General features: G+C 38.9%; 1 protein-coding gene across 1 annotated transcript in view; it reads left to right on the forward strand.

Moving 5' to 3' along the window:
* opn3 (opsin 3) overlaps positions 1 to 13,068 on the forward strand; it is a 29,342-nt gene that overhangs the window by 8,517 nt on the left and 7,757 nt on the right. The gene's annotated exons all lie outside the window — the stretch shown is intronic.

A 13,068-nucleotide genomic window follows, 5' to 3' on the forward strand; every position in this document is an offset into this window, starting at 1 on the left:
AGTAGATCGGTCAAAGTTGCAGTAAAGTTAGATCAAAATGTAAAGTTGCAGGGTGAGGAACAAATCTCAGCTTTGCTTGAATGTGTGTTAATAGTTGCAATTGCAACATCATGAAATCCTAGAGGGGTTGGTTTATGTGAGACCTTTAAATCTGAAGGAGCTGCAGGAATTTCCCCAGAGGGGAGCACAGATGAATAACACGACCCCCCCCCCCACACACACACACACACACCCCCACTCCCAGCAAATCTGCATGAAGAAATGTCATCTGTTCTGCATTTTCTACATTTAGGCACTTGCCATGACAAAAGCATTTTTTTTAACCAGTTTGAATCGATTTGTTACTGATTCACAAAGAATCGTTATATCCTTAAAAACAAACAATAAAAAAAACGTACATTTTAGAAAGCAAAATGTAGTTTTGAAAACCAAAACACTATTGCAAAAGTGAAAAAAAAAATTAATAAATTAAATGTTTTGGAACGTAAAAGTAACTTCTAGAAATCAAAATGAAATGTAAAAAAATTATAAAAATTACAAGAAAAGCTAGGTACCACGTGACATCACTGACTGGGTGATGATGTTTGATTTTTGAGGATTGAGTTTTTTCAGATGCGTCTTCAATGTCCGCATGTATGTAAATGTTTTTAATTATTACTGAACATAACTGGTATTGCTTCATGTCAAAAAATCTTTGGTTGAAATGATGGACAAACGCCATCATCTTATCAGTGATGTCCCTTAATACTTCTTTCTTCTTGTGTTTCATTAAACATTTTGATTTCCGGAAATTACTTTTTTTTTCTGGAAATTTTCATTTTTGTTGTTTGTTTTTTTGTATTTATGTTTCTGGAATTTGTTTTGATTTCTAAAATGTACTGTGTTTTTTATCATTTGTTTTACTTTTTCAATTGTCATTGCGATCTTTAACATGTTTTTTCGTTGGTGAGATTGGCACTTCAGGGCCACCGTATGATTCGCTTTCATCAGTGCCACTCTCAAATAAAGAGCCAAGACAGATGCAGAGCAAACAGCCTAAATAAGATCTTCTCTCTGAAGTGGGCTGGGGTTCACATGCTTTATCTGTACCAGAGTTCAGGTAACCTTGTTGTCAAAGGAAGCAGAGAATGTCTGAGGACCTGAACTCTGGTGGGAATCAAACCTGGCAGTGTGAATGCAGCCTTGAACCAACAATTTATGCAGAAAAAGGTGAATCATGTTCAGTTTAAAGTCATAATAGTGTTAAATTGATCTTTTCTGAAGTGTGGTTTTAGAAATCGTTTTACTAGGGTTATATAGCCCTTTGCATTAATTTAAAAAAAAATAAATATTTTTAAAATAGTTTTTCATTTTGCTAATAATTCGGTAGCATGAAGAACATCTTTCAGTTGGTTTATACTAAGTCCAGTGTAATTCTAGATAAATTACAGATAATTCTAGATAACACATCCTTCTTAAATTTAGTAACTCCACTACACTTTCCATGTAAACATTCTGGAGTACAGTAAAATAAGTGAGATTACATTTCAAATGAAAATATATTTCACTCCTATACAATGTAAGATTAAAAGCAAAACCATTTAAATTAAAACAATTCATGTTTCACATAAATGGTACATCATGTAAAGTTTTCAGCTATTTATTCCTCAATTCCCTAAATCTGCTGAAAAAAGACGAGTTAATCAACATTCTTGGGAGAAAGATGAGAAGAGTTTGCATCGACAGTGTCTCCTGCAGTGCATGGGACATTGTCGATCACAGCGTTGATTGACAGAGCTCCCTGCTGTCAGGTTAGCGGTGTGAGCCCCCTGTTGGCTCATTGGAGTCATGAACCATGTCAACAGTATTAGCTTTATCTGGGCCACTGGAATTGTTGGTCATGAATTGATAGGTCATTCCAACTTTCACTTAATCACTTCATTTTTTTATTTTTCTGCCAAATGTCTTCTTGTGATGCTTTCATTCAGGGGACATGTTTGTAGCACAGCACGCTTTACCTTCCAGTCAAGTTTGTAGTGAACCGTCAATGTCAGGTAACTTCCAGTTGACCAGGAAGTCCAGCGGTCTGCAGTCAATGCCAGCTTTTTTAATTTGCCCGAGTTCTTTTCTTCTGGTTCTCTGAACTGGATTATATGCTCGTTGAAAAGCATGTGCGAGTGTTGGCTTTTTTTTCAGCTGTTACCCTCTACTGTTCTGCATTTGGCAGACAGAAGCGACTCCGCTGAACAGCAGAGATGTTCTCATGTTGACATGTTTCCCACTGTGAATGGAATACGAGTCAAACAATGCCAGCAGACAGTCTTCGTTTTGTCAAAGAATGTATCTTCCTTGTCATTATATGACACGTGTGTCCACATACAAAAGTCATTTGCAGTTCAGACCAAGTTGGGATTGACTTAATGTTGTATGGTTCAGTAGAAGTGGTTCATTTTGGGATTGAGTTGGTTAAATTTTTATTAAGGAGGAGCAGGGATGAGAGATCATTCTAACATTTTGTTTTCTTAAATTGGTCTGGCATTCATTTTCCAGAGAATTTCCTATTCATTTTACTTCCAGGTTAGGTCATGACTCACAAAACTCTGCAAGAGACATTACCTCTTATTGATCAGTATTTTAACTACCCAAAACATTGGTAAAATCTAGATATTTTTTTTTCAATATAGGAAGCATCAGATTATAAGGTACACCGTCAATGAATAGTCTGTTTTTAAACTCATATGACGTATAAAAAACCCTAAAAAAAACAGGATTTTCATCGGAGGGGACTTGAAGGATTATGTGTCAGATCTAGGGCTGTAACGAGTATCCTGGTGCTCGGGTATTCGCGATCTGCTCCCAAAATTTCGAGTAGGGATATTCGCGACGTCCAAGATCGCTGATTCGTGATCTTTATAAATGTAGTAAATTGTAGCAAAATATGATCAAAATATCATCTGGGGACGATGTATTTTTGCTCTCAAATGCAGATTAATGTCGGATTTTAAGTTTATGAACTAAAATAAAGTCAGAAAGAGCCGCGGTACCGCTACCGGAAGTAAACACATCTTCGTGATGATGAACCTTCCGGTTTTCAGAGTAAAACTAGCAAGCGCTTTTTTCTGTTCAAAAACTGAGACTGAACTTCCGCTCACAGACATAACTTCTGAAACAATGAATTAGCTTTAACATCGGAGCTTTAGCTCCAGTGTTTACATTCTTTTGACTATGATAACTCTTCAACATTTGACGCAATTAACGAAACTCCAGCTTATTCTGAAGAAACAGCCTCGCGCTGCTGAAAGACGGATGTGATCAACGTGAATCAGCTGATTCTGCAGCAAAAAAAAACTTTTCATACAGGCTCTGCACCATTATGTGATGCTTAGAACGTAAAATATTGAAGAACTTTGAAGATAAAAAAAACTGTGCAGAACATTTTCAGGTTTTGTTGTTAAATTACCCAAAACAAAAGTGATTTTGATCATTTTTATGTTGTCTTACTGCTGAACCTGAAGATTGAAAAACAAAAAAACTTTAAAATGACAAAAAAAATCTTTTTATCTGAATCTATGTGTTTTTTAAATCAGTTTAGTTGATTCTGATCTCCTGTTCTAAATAAAGGTATAAATGATGATTTAAATACAAATAATTTCAATTTTCATCCATCTAGTAAATAGACATACACATAGCAATAAACATTATATTAAAAAGTAAGAATTGTGGTTCAACTTGTGAATCGTTCCTCTTGATTTGTGAATCGAATCGGATCGCCATCTAAGTGATGATCCACAGCCCTAGTGTGATCTGAGAACAGTGTAACACAAGTAACAGTCATGAAATCAACATAAACCATCATATGATCTAGCTTCCCATCAAATCTATGACCTGTTATTTCTGAACTGAGCACCTTCTCTTTGCTTAGTATGTCACTATTTATATTGTATATTTACTATCAAAGCTGTACACTGGAGTGACCTCCATGCATGAAAGACTTCATGTTTATTGAGAACTTGTAAATGACCTTGATGTGTGAATTCATGCTGTAATTAACAAAGCCTGCTAAACATAGTATTATTCATAAAATCTTCTTTTCCTTTGGGCTTTTCCCTTCAGGGGTCGCCACAGCGAATCAGTTTCCTCCATCTAAGCCTGTCTTCAGCATCCTCCACTCTAACACCAGCCACCTTCATGTCTTCATTCACTGCATCCATAAACCTCCTCTTTGGTCTTCCTCTAGACCTCTTTCCTGCAGCTCTAGACTCAGCATCCTTCTACCAATATATTCACTGTCTCTCCTCTGAACATGTCCAAACCATCTCAGTCTGGCCTCTCTGACTTTATCTCCAAAACCTCTAACATGTGCTGTCCCTCTGATGTATTCATTCCTGATCCTATCCATCCTGGTCACTCCCAAAGAGAACCTCAGCATCTTCATCTCTGCTACCTCCAGCTCTGCTTCCTGTCTTTTCTTCAGTCCCACTGTTTCTAGTCCAAACAACATGGCTGGTCTCACCACAGTCTTGTACACCTTTCCTTTCATTTGTGCTGAAACTCTTCTGTCACACATCACACCTGACACTTTTCTCCACCCATTCCAACCTGCTTGCACTCTCCTCTTCACTTCTTTTCCACACTCTCCATTACTCTGTACTGTTGACCCTAAATACTTAAACTCCTCCACCTTCTTTATCTCTTCTCCCTGTAACCTCACTCTTCCACTCTGGTTCCTCTCATTCACACACATGTACTCTGTCTTACTGCGGCTAACCTTCATTCCTCTCCTTTCCAGGGCAAACCTCCACCTCTCTAACTCCACCTCCACCTGTTCCCTGCTCTCACTACAAATCACAATATCATCTGCAAACATCATAGTCCATGGTGATTCCTGTCTAACCTCATCCGTCAGTCTGTCCATCACCATTGCAAACAGGAAGGGGCTCAGAGCTGATCCCTGATGTAATCCCACCTCCACCTTGAACTCCTCTGTCACCCCTACAGCACACCTCACCACTGTCTTACAGCCCTCATACATGTCCTGCACTGCTCGGACATACTTCTCTGTCACTCCAGACTTCCTCATACAATACCATAGTTCCTCTCTGGGCACTCTGTCATAAGCTTTCTCCAGATCTACAAAGACACAGTGGAGCTCTCTCTGACCTTCTCTGTACTTCTCTATCAACATCCTCAAAGCAAATGTTGCATCTGTAGTGCTCTTTCTTGGCATGAAACCATACTGCTGCTCACAAATGTTCACTTCTGCTCTTAGTCTGGCTTCCACTACTCTTTCCCACACCTTCATTGTATGGCTCATCAGCTTTATTCCTCTGTAGTTACCACAACTCTGCACATCTCCCTTATTCTTAAAAATGGGCACCATCACACTTCTCCTCCATTCCTCAGGCATCTTCTCACCACCTGAGATCCTGTTGAACAACCCGGTCAAAAACTCCACTGCCATCTCTCCTAGACACTTCCATACCTCCACAGGTATATCATCAGGACCAAGAGCCTTTCCACTCTTCATCCTCTTCAAAGCCCCTCTCACTTCACCTTTACTAATCTTTCTTACTTCCTGCTCCACAACCGTCACCTCTTCTACTCTTTGTTCTCTCTCATTCTCTTCATTCATCAACTCTTCAAAGTATTCTTTCCATCTTTCCATTACACCACTGACACCTGTCACCACATTACCATTCCTATCCTTGATCACCCTAACCTGCTGCATGTCCTTCCCATCTCGATCTCTCTGCCTTGCTAGTCTGTACAGGTCAGTCTCTCCCTCCTTACTACCCAACCTAGCGTACAAGTCATCATAAGCTCTTTGTTTGGCCTTTGACACCTCTACTTTCACCTTACGCTGCATCTCCCTGTACTCCTGTCTACTCTCCTCAGTCCTCTCAGTGTCCCACTTCTTCTTAGCTAGTCTCTTACTCCGTATACACTCCTGCACCTCCTCATTCCACCACCAAGTCTCCTTATCAACTCTCTTTCCTGATGACACACCAAGTACACTCCTACCTGTCTCCCTGATCACATTAGCTGTAGTTATCCAGTCATCTGGGAGTACCTCCTGACCACCCAGAGCCTGTTTCAACTGTTTCTTAAAAGTCATGCAACAATCTTCTTTTTTCAGCTTCCACCAGTTTGTCCTCTTCTCTGCCTTTGCCCTCTCTTTCTTCATCTTCTTCACCACCAGAGTCATTCTACACACCACCATCCTGTGCTGTCTGGAAACACTCTCACCAACCACTACTTTACAGTCACTGATCTCCTTCAGATTACACCGTCTACACAAGATGTAGTCTATCTGTGTGCTTCTACCTCCACTCTTATAGGTCACTCTATGTTCCTGTCTCTTCTCAAAGAATGTATTCACTATCGCCATTTCCATCTTTTTTGCAAAATCAACCACCATCTGTCCTTCTACATTCCTCTCCTGGATACCAAACCTGCCCATCACCTCCTCATCACCTCGGTTTCCTGCACCAACATGACCATTGAAATCTGCACCAATGACAACTCTCTCATTTCCAGGGATGCTCATCATCACTTCATCAAGATCCAACCAGAACTTCTCCTTCTCTTCCAGCTCACATCCTACCTGTGGGGCATACCCACTAACAACATTGAACATCACACCTTTCATTTCTATCTTCAGACTCATCACTCTATCTCAGTGTTTTTCAACCTTTTTTGAGCCAAGGTACACTTATTACATGAAAAGAGTCCCGCGGCACACTAGCATCCAAAAAGGTAAAAAAAATTAGTCTGTATTGATGTACATTCCCTCCACAATCTAGTGTTTTTAAATAATCAGGAAGCGTTATTGAAGTGCAGAGGTGCTGTCACTTAAACCCAGTGTTTCTCAATCTCAATTCACTCCCTCACCCCACACACACACAACTTTCTGCTGCAAATATCATAGTTATCATTAGTTAATTTGCTCAAGTTAAACTTATATCTCTTCAAAACAGTCTACATTTAATATAATTAAATAATGACTAAAAAAAATCTTTAAAGAAAATTCTAAATAATCACTTTTTATGATTTTTTTTTTTTAATAAGAATCTTTCCAAATCTATCAGACAAGGAAAAACAGCGGTCTTTCCTTGTTTCACTCCACAATAGTGATGGGAATTCTGGCTCTTGTTAAAAATTCCTCTTTTTTGCATTAGCTCTCTGAACACAGATGTTCTTTTGGCTACCAAATGACTTTTTAGGTTGTTTTTTGCTTTATTATAAACTACTATATAAGATTATGGTCAAAATCCATAATGTAAACATGTTTTTATTCATATAAAGTGTAAATTTATTTTCTTTTATATATCCCTTAAAGATAAAATGTAAAAAATAAATGAAAAGAACTATTAACTATTCAGTTTTTAACTCTACACATTTTAAGCTTTTTTCCTTTTAAACACATCTGAAGTGAACAACACAAAACTCTGCAACCACAACCCAAAACACAAATGAAAGTGTAAAAAACCAAGAGAATTTTACTCACAATAGCATAAAGAAAGACAAAAGAGTTTCAGCTTTGTGGATGTAATCTGTTTCTTCTGTCAGTGATGATCTGCTCGATTTTAGAGAAGATTCTCTCAGTTCTCAGGTGTCTGTTGGTTGTGGAATATATATATATATATATAATTATCTCCTGCAGACTCTGTTCCTTCATACTAACAAGAAAAGTCAAATGGTTCCAGTTTTTTGTTATTTTCTAATGTCTCTACTTTTCTCGACGTTTTGTGTTGTTTTCTCTCTCTGTGTTTGGCTCGTGCGCTGCTGCACGTGTGAGCCCCGCCCCCCACCTCCCAGCGCGCACTTTCTCGTTCTCTGTTTCTTTTCATCTCTGTTAAATATTTTTCCATCGCAATTCTTGAGGTTTAATTAAATATTTCATCTCTGTCTGTGTGGACATCATGGTCACTAACGGTTCTCCGATCAATTGTTTTGTAACTAATATAAATGGCATGATCCCGGGTTGTCCCGCGTCCCCTACCATTTGAGAAACACTGCTTTAACCCAATGCATTATGGGGAATGTAGTGCATTAACTCGCGCAGATTCCGGGCATACTCGCATCTCTGAGCTCCATTCTTTTTTTCCTCTTTTTAAACTGTCTGACGTCGGATCCCGCTAGAAGCTGCACCGCTAAACACGAGCTTTAGTTGTTATTTTAGTTGGAACTGAGAGACTTTATGAGCCGAATCAGAACAAGGAAGTGAGGACGTTAACCACTTCTGATTGGTCAGATTGATGACATGTGATCAAGCCTCCAACAATGATTGGCGGAGACAGTTGAAGGGGGTGGGACTTTTTTGAAAAGAGAGCTTGCGGCTAGTTTAGCGGCCAGATTGCGGCAACATCATTCTGATTAAAGAGTCATTTATAGAATCAAAGAAAAATGTATTTTACGATCTTGCATATTCCAAACTATCTACCAGGGTTACACCCGGGCCCGTTTGGATGAACACAGAGCTGATAGTGATGGTAAATGTTTTAGATATGTGAAAATGGGTAATTTCCCGCGGCACACCAGACCATCTCTCATGGTACACTAGTGTGCCGCGGCACACTGGTTGAAAAACACTGCTCTATCTGACACTCGTTTTACCTCCACAACACTCCTAACAAACTCCTCCTTTAGGATAACTCCTACTCCATTTCTCTTCCCATCTCCACCATGATAGAACAACTTGAACCCTGCTCCTAAACTTCTAGCCTTGCTACCTTTCCACCTGGTCTCCTGGACACACAGTATGTCTACCTTTCTCCTCTGCATCATGTCCACTAACTCTCTACCCTTTCCTGTCATAGTTCCAACATTCAAAGTCCCAACTCTCAGTCCAACACTAGTGACTTTCCTCTTCTCTCTCTCCCTACGAACCCGCCTTCCTCCTCTCCTTCTTCCACCAACAGTAGTCCAATTTCCACCGGCACCCTGTCGGTGAACAGCACCGATGGCGGTCGTTGTTAACCCGGGCCTCGACCGATCCGGTATGGATTTCGTAGGTCTGATTCGCATATTTGATTTGGCAAGATTTTACGTCGGATGCCCTTCCTGACACAACCCACAAACACAATCTGAGTTTTTCAGCTTTTTGTTGTCATTCTGATATTTTTTGCACAGTTTGTCCCTCGGGCTAAAGACAGCTCTTCTCTAGCCGCAGGGAAGTTGTGACTGAGCCTAAAGACAACTGCTGATGATTTGTTTTCCTTCATAAAGCGGTGACACAGGACTTCAACACACAAATACATTGACAGTGCATTGTGGGATTCGTCGTGTATTGGTGATGCCTGCAGGGCAGCTTTGTTAGTGATCAGATATCATTTCAATGGCCAAATGTTATTGTCTGGTCAGGGCCTTTAGGTTGACGCATGGGAACTATTTTCTGTGTTACCGACAAGCTGAGGACGTTTCCAAATTTTCTGACTCTAGAGAAGGAGAGTGGTGGTTCCTACATGAAAGCAGGAAAAATCTCTTTGAACATCTTTTTTTTATATAAACTGTGTGTGATGATCCTCTGCCATGCTTACAGTATTGTGCAGTGCTGCATCTTGAGGCTCAGAAAATAGAACAGTTGAGTCTTCCAATGAAAACAGATGAAAACAGACATCTTGTTTATTTGAATTCAACTGTGTCCAGGCCAAGACTTCATCAGTTGAGCCGTGCTGGTTGTTAAATGTTCTTCATTCTTCATACTTTATTAAAAAAGAAAAATTAGAGTAGATCATATGTAACCACATTTGCATGATTAAATACACACACAAAACAGATTTGTTTGTTTTTTCCACAAAATATATTTTATTTTTCATTCATCTTAACATTTTTAATAGTAAAACTATCTCTATCAGGGAAGTTGTTTTGGTACTTTGGAAGGTAAAAAATAACCACGACCCAGCATCAAATTTCACTTTGGAAATTTATTTGAGAAAAGGCATTGAATAATTGTATTCTTCTTCAAAAACTCTCCTGCATAATCAATTAACTTCAAAATAAAACCATCAAGCCTTATCTAAAGGTCTAACACAGCAGGACAACTTTTGAAGAATGAGGAAAAAAAAAGATCAAACAGGAAATTACATGAACCAAAATGGTTCATGATGGTAGAAATCTGGAAAAATATTTGTGATCAAGGTTTTCAGGACAAGCAAAAAGACATGAAAGTTGCTCCGAGTTCATGTGTGTTAATGTGATAAATGCATTTCAGTCATGAACAGAGCTGAAAACAATCAAGCATATTGTCTTTTTTTCTTACTGGTGTTGCAGAAGGGAAAGCACCAGCCTTTTTATTCACGCATGACTCAGACATGCTCAGCTGCTGCTGAATATACTGAAAGCAGTTCTTGCCTGGGGGGCGAAGAGGCCCATTCACAAATGTGCTTACATTCCATCCTGGTGAACTGTGAAGTCAGGCATGAATGCATTTTCTGGTTTAAAAGCTCCAGAGCTTTAAATGAGGTCAGTAAAATGTAGATTATTTCATTTTCTTATTACTATCAATTTGGCTTTAGATGTTTGAGTCTTAAGAGCAGCAGAAGAAATCGAAAACCTGTAATGATTTCCTCTGCAGGGCACCTACTGAGAGCTCAGATAATAATGCAAATCCAGTAATGGTTAGATGAGGTCAAAGATTCTGTTGGTATGAGAATTAAAGTCTTTATGATTCCTTCCAGATATTTATTGTAAACTAATAGTCTCTGGCTGCCAAACTCCACAGCTAGAAAAACTGAACAGAAAAGTTATTTTTCTATTTCATTAAAAACATCTAATTTTGGGGGTGAAGTTAAACAGTTCTTTAAAGTTCATTGAGATTATCTGTCCTCAAAGATATTTAAAGAAGCACTCATGAAATATATTGGAAACCCTGAAAAGTATGTACTTAGGGGTGTGTATTGGCAAGAGTCTGGTGATAGGATACATATTACGACACACATCACATGATAAGATATGTATCACAATATATCCCAAGACTGTAGCAGGACACTTCTACCTGAATATGAATGCATCTAAAATATATTTATAAAATGATAAAAATTCATTATTTGTATTCATTATTATTATTATTATTATTTATTATTACAATGCTAAACACTGCAACTATATCTAATTTACAAGTTCCTTTTACACAGGCTACTTTTCTTTTGGTAAATTAAGAAGTATTTGTTCTTTAAGGCAGGGGTCCCCAAACTCCGCCCCGCTGGCTGTATCCGGCCTTCCTCCTTATTTGGCCAGGCCCCCAAACACAATCAGACAGTCAATACTATTTTTTTTCCCGATCTGGCCACAAGGTGGAGACCCTCATAGAACGTGACTTTTTATTCCAGCCTTCTACAGTCTGTGGGTCTACCTGAACCTTCCAAATCTCTGTCAAATACAACAGAATACAGTATTCCTTTTCCACTTTGCAGTTCACCTGCTCTCAGTGTGATCACGCTGCTGCTTTTTTTTTTTTAAACGGCTTACCCTGTTCTGCGTCCTGATTGGCTGGAGACCTTGTCAATCAATCTCCTCCGTGCTGTGTCTCCAGTCTCCTACAGAAACACGCACAGACCCACAGAAATCTGTGATCGCCTTCAGATCTTAGTTTTCATCCTCTAATCCTGGATTTGAAAATGTCCATGTTTGTCTGAGAAAAGCGTAGTGTGTAGTGAGGAGTTTAACATCTGTAGGCTAGCTCACGAGTTCTTTTTACAACGGAACTCCTCCAATAAATGAGGGGGAAAAAAAGAGTTTAACTTTCTGTTTGTTTCCCCGTCGTTTCCCCCAGTGGATCATTTTAATTAAGCAAGTGGTGTCCTGAATCATCTCGTTTTTTTTCTCTTCAAGTCCCACATGTCAGATCAGTTACCGTTTCATGTGCGCACATAAGGGAGAGACAGAGCGGGGCAGGAGCAACAATGACAGACGACATCAACACAAAAACTTAAAAATGAGTTACTGGAAAAAGAACAAAACCTGGAACCATTCCACTGTTAATAGGTAATAGAAAGACAGAATCTGGAAGAAAAGAATTTCAAACAGAACCGCCTCCACAAACCAACCTGTGCAGAAACCTGAGAACAACTTTCTCCAAAACAGATCAGATCATTACTGAAAAGAAACCAGATTAACTTCACAAAGATTAGATATTTGCTAAATGCCAAACTTTATCGTGATTATACATTTTCTAATTTGTTTTTCTTTTTGTTTTGCACATTATAATTAGTATTCTGGGTCGTGGTTGCACTGTTTTGTGTTGATTCACTCAAAGAGTAAATCATTTTTTATTTTGTTTTTATGAACATCTAAATCGGTTCTGCTGTCTGAACGGTGCTTGAACATTTCAGTGTGATGGAGCAGCATGACAGGGTGAAGGGGAGCGCATTCATGTGGCTAACATCTTTTATTTAATTCTTTTTGACACTATAAGCAGCGCTGCATCTCCGTCTAGTTTTTATATACGCAGAAATAAACACACATTTCCTGCTCTTTACCACATCGACTGTCTTTTTTAGAGCATTATACACATTGTTTGATCCTTCTGGGCGTTGAATTTTTCACCTCAGTACTCATCTTTAGTTAAAATTGAGTTGTACACATCTCATTTCGCTTTGTAACATGAACAACTACGACGCTCATGAGATCACACCTATCAAAAGCCTGTTCTGGTGTGATCTTGTTGTTTTGGTGTGGAGCTGCTCACAGAGGCTCGATGTGTTGTACTGCCGACAAGCGGTCAGAGGTTTAAGTGGAAAACAAAGGTCAGACGCTGACCAACAGTTTGCTTATGAATAAGGGATTACTGAAATTATCGTCTTGGCAGCATTTTAAATTGACACAAGTATTGGTAAATGAAGTATTGTGATATTTCACTGAATTGGTATCTTCTTACATCCCTAACAGAAATGCTTGTTTTAACGACAACGGTTTTTTGGGTTGCTAACAAAATTGGGAGTTACAGGGATTGTGAATGTGCTAAGGCAGCTAACACGGCTAACGTGTAGTGTTATGACAGTGAACAAATGTAATAATAAATCATTTAGTTTTTACATTTCCGAGTATTTCTCCTTTTAAATCAATCAAACTGTCTTGGACAGACTCTGT

Source organism: Oryzias melastigma, linkage group LG5 (assembly GCF_002922805.2).
Source record: "Oryzias melastigma strain HK-1 linkage group LG5, ASM292280v2, whole genome shotgun sequence".
NCBI lineage: Eukaryota > Metazoa > Chordata > Actinopteri > Beloniformes > Adrianichthyidae > Oryzias > Oryzias melastigma.